At 38.3% G+C, this 5,000-nt stretch overlaps 1 protein-coding gene across 1 annotated transcript in view; it reads left to right on the top strand.

Moving 5' to 3' along the window:
- gata4 (GATA binding protein 4) overlaps positions 1 to 5,000 on the top strand; it is a gene marked incomplete at both ends in the record, with an annotated part of 16,555 nt that overhangs the window by 1,019 nt on the left and 10,536 nt on the right. The gene's annotated exons all lie outside the window — the stretch shown is intronic.

Raw genomic sequence — 5,000 nt, forward strand, 5'->3', positions numbered from 1 at the left:
CCCACAATACTGTGGCCTGGTGTTACTCTCAAACAAGACTGACACGATGTGAACGATACACACACACACACACACGCCACACACACACACACACACACACACACACACACACACACACACACACACTCACACTCACACTCACACTCACACACACACACATTGTCTTGAGTTGAGTTCAGAATAAAGGATGGGCTTAGCTGTCAGGGAGAGAGAGGGTCCTCGCGAGCTGCTGGCTAATAAGACCTGTGATAAGTGGACGTAGCCTGTGACGTCATCAGGCAAAAACTCTATGGGGACTAAAGACCTGCAGACCCACCGGGTGACTAACGAAACACCAACCATCACACACACACACACACACACACACACACACACACACACTGGTTGAGAACACCAAGCATCATTCATTTCTCTCTGCGAACGGTTATCTTAACAGGCTGTCGTCCATGCTTGAGCCTGCTGTTTGACTTCTCTGTAATATACCAGACAACAGCACACACACACACACACACACACACACACACACACACACACACTGGCCAGACGCAAGCAGGCCGCACTCCAAACTCCGTCAGCCCCTTCCATCAACTCAGACTGGGTGGCCCCGTTTGGGGAGAAAGAAAATTCTTTAAGAAAGAAATTACCCAGAAACAAACATAACCAGTAGCCATGTTGAAATGTAGACTACAGCGCCACGAATAAATGAACGAACGAACGAATGTTTCTTAACTTAACTTTCTTCACGTTTTTGTTATTCAGCAGGTGTCGTGGGTCTGGTGGACCCGCTGTATTTTTGCGTTTTTAATTCAACACAATTAAACTATTTTATGTTAAAATGCTCAACGGATGTTGACTTCATCTCAATTAGAAGCAATATAAACAGAAAATATGGTGAATGCTGTTTTTGCCCTTTTACTTTGTTATATCACATTTATGAATCTAAGTGCGACCAGCTTTCAAGAAAATAAATTATAATCAAGTGATATGAGTGGACAAAATTCAACAAATTTACAAATGAAGCAAGGTTTTTACATAACTTCTTCATTTATTTAAATTTAATTTGAAATCGGGTCAGGTTAGCACAACATTCAGGCATTCTGAGATTCTTTTGAATGAAAAGTGCGTTAGAAATAAAAGAAATTATTATTATTATTATTATTATTATTATAAGGTAGTTGGATGGGGCACCAGCATTGTCCTCCCGAATCCTCAGAATTCTCCTGGCTGGAGAGGCTGAGGTGGTCTTCATGTGTGTGTGTGTGTGTGTGTGTGTGTGTGTGTGTGTGTGTGTGTGTGTGTGTGTGTGTATGTGAGTGTGAATTCTCCTGGCTGCAGAGGCTGAGGTGGTCTTCATGTAGTGTGTGTGTGTGTGTGTGTGTGTGTGTGTGTGTGTGTGTGTGTGTGTGTGTGTGTGTGTGTGTGTGTGTGTGTGTGTGTGTCTGTGTGTGTGTGAGTGCGAATTCTCCTGGCTGCAGAGGCTGAGGTGGTATTCATGTGTGTGTGTGTGTGTGTGTGTGTGTGTGTGTGTGTGTGTGTGTGTGTGTGAATTCTCCTGGCTGCAAAGGCTGAGGTGGTATTCATGTTGACTTCTCAGGATTGAATTAATACAAAATCAGAGTTTGGGGAATCATGCTGACTACATCTTTAAGAAAGAATTCGTGTTCCTCCAAATTACCCAGAAACAAACATAACCAGTAGCCATGTTGAACTGTCAATCGACACAATACGAATGTTTCTTAATTAATACAAAAATTCAGAGATGCAATATAGCTTAATATGTTGGTGTCGATGGGATCAGGCCCACTAGTGCAACCCCCCCCCCTGCCTGTCAATCACGACTCTATCGCCTCTCCTCCCCCCTCCACTGAAGACAGGTATCTGCGACGGCTGAATCCGGACTCGAGACACGATTAATAAAACGGAAGCGAGAACAATCCCAAGGCTGGTTTGTTTAGATTCCGTGTCGTCAATTTCCGTTAAATGATCGGTTATTACGAGACAACCACGCGCGCTGAAGTGGTTTAAACAACCAAGCTTTAAACACAGGCCCAGAGCTCGTGATCCCCCGCGGTCTAACGGCGAGTTTAAACGCGGTGAGGGAGATGGAGGCTATTGGCTACTGTAACATTTTAAACTATGTGTTAAAATATAAATGTGTCACCAGAACAGGCCTATGCTATGTCTAATTTCACATTAATTGTGCATTTTGATCTCTTTTTCATAAATATTAGATTCGTGTCATATTTGTAAATTCTCTTTCCACACGGCCTCGTTACATTTTTTTTTATTCCCCAAGAAGACAAAAGCAACTTGATTTCATGCCCGAGTGTCTCCCAGTATCAAAGCCTTATGTCATGATAAACAGAACAACATTAAATAGTTTATTTTAGGGTTAATAAAACCTTCTTATCATGATAAACAGTGCAACATTAAATGGTTTATTTTAGGGTTAATAAAACCTTCTTGTCATGATATAAAACATTAAATGCATCATTATTAGGGCCCGAGCTGCTGAAGGCAGCGAAGCCCTATTGTTTTCCTATGGTTTATTATTATTATTTTTATTTGTTATTATTATTATTATTATTATTAATACAAGTTTTATTTCAGGGCTAATAATACCTTCTTGTCATGATATGTAGAGAGAGAAACTTGTATTAATCCCGTGAGCGAAATGCAGGTGTTATAGCAGCAAGGTAGTAGGAATCAAGTATGTAGCCTAGCCTACATGAACATCAAAAAATACATTAATACAAATTTGAATAAGAAATAAAATAAATAGATTAAAAAAATAGATAACGTAGTACAACTCTGCTGGCATATAGGTTACAACATTAAATGTTTTATTTCTGGGAATCGGATAATAAAACCTTCTTGTCATGATACACAACATTAAGCTAATAAAACCTTCTTGTCATGTTTTATTGCATGGATGCAGCTCTCCATTCTCCCGTTGTTGACGTTATGAAGTCGTTTACTTTCCTTCCCAGACGACCGTTTGAAGAACGGATGAAACAAATTAATATCTGCAAGACATTATCAATATCACAATATCGCGCCCCTGTTGAGGAATTCAACATTTACGTGGTGGGTTATGCACAGAATATAAGTTTAGCCTGTATATTGTAAAAATCTAAATACAGGCGCTATTTGGACGATAAATATTTCCAGATCGCCCCGACTGGAAAACAAAGGTTAGGATAGATAGATAGCTTTGCGGATCTGCTGGGGCTAAATCATATTTTTAAAACAATCTAAATTACAGTAAAGCCCAATATAAAGACTCTAAATTGTAAGGATACGAATTTGATTTAGATTTTTTTTTATTTTTCTTCAGAGAAAAGAAACGTTCTTAGAACGTTTGTGTTAATGTCTGGACGTATGCACTGATTGCCATATACGACCGAGACATATGGTGTATTACATTTGTGTTGACTTAACCCTTGTATGGTATTCGTTTTTTTGTTACACAGAAGGTATTGCGGGTCTGGTGGACCCGCTCGATTTTGGGGTGTTTAATTCAGTACAATCAAACTATTTTTTGGGTAAAATACTCAACAGATGTTTACTTCATCTCAATTACAACTAATATGAACAGCAAATATGGTTAATATTGGCCCTTTAGCTTTGTTATATCACATTTATGAATTTAAGTGCTACCCGTTTTTTTAGTTTTTTTTTTACAAAAATCAAGAAAATCAATTATAATCAAGATATCAGTGGACAAAATTCAACAAATTTACAAATTAAGCAAGGGTTTTCATAACTACTTGATTTATGTGAATTTAATTTGAAAACAGGTCAGTTAACATGGCTCAATATGGGTGGTTGGGGCACCATCATCGTCCTCCTGAATCCTCCTGATGGTGGCTTCAGAGGCTGAGATTCTTGGAACATGTTGTCTTCTCAGGGTTTAAAGATGTCCCCAGTGTCTTTCCCAGTTCCTTGAGAAAATGGCTTATCCTCTGGAGCTTCCCTCTCTTCCAATCCGGGTTCAGTGCCATCCAGGTGACAAAGGCGTTGTACGCCAAGATGTCCAATATGTAAAATAAAATCGGCAGTGGCCAGTGTAGGGTCCTCCTTTTGCAGCTGTAGGCAGACACCAGCTTGTCCATGTTGTCCACCCCACCTTTTGTGGCATTATAATCCATGATGATCTCTGTTTTTTGATGCTCCAGGCCAGAGATGCTCCCATCCGTGTGCAGTGTACTCATGAGTACAACATTCTTGCGTTTCTTTGGCACATAGGATACCAGGGACGCGTCAGTCATCCATTCACCTAATAACTCATCTATACTATCTGATAATCATCCATTCACCTAATAACTCATCTATACTATCTGATAATCATTTAAACTCCTAATAACTCATCTATACTATCTGATAATCATCCATTCACCTAATAACTCATCTATACTATCTGATAATCATTTAAACTCCTAATAACTCATCTATACTATCTGATAATCATCCATTCACCTAATAACTCATCTATACTATCTGATAATCATCCATTCACCTAATAACTCATCTATACTATCTGATAATCATTTAAACTCCTAATAACTCATCTATACTATCTGATAATCATCCATTCACCTAATAACTCATCTATACTATCTGATAATCATCCATTCACCTAATAACTCATCTATACTATCTGATAATCATCCATTCACCTAATAACTCATCTATACTATCTGATGATCATCCATTCACCTAATAACTCATCTATACTATCTGATAATCATCCATTCACCTAATAACTCATCTATACTATCTGATAATCATTTAAACTCCTAATAACTCATCTATACTATCTGATAATCATCCATTCACCTAATAACTCATCTATACTATCTGATAATCATTTAAACTCCTAATAACTCATCTATACTATCTGATAATCATTTAAACTCCTAATAACTCATCTATACTATCTGATAATCATCCATACACCTAATAACTCATCTATACTATCTGATAATTATCCATTCACC

The sequence above is a fragment of the Sprattus sprattus genome (genome assembly GCF_963457725.1).
Source record: "Sprattus sprattus genome assembly, chromosome: 16".
Taxonomy (NCBI): domain Eukaryota; kingdom Metazoa; phylum Chordata; class Actinopteri; order Clupeiformes; family Clupeidae; genus Sprattus; species Sprattus sprattus.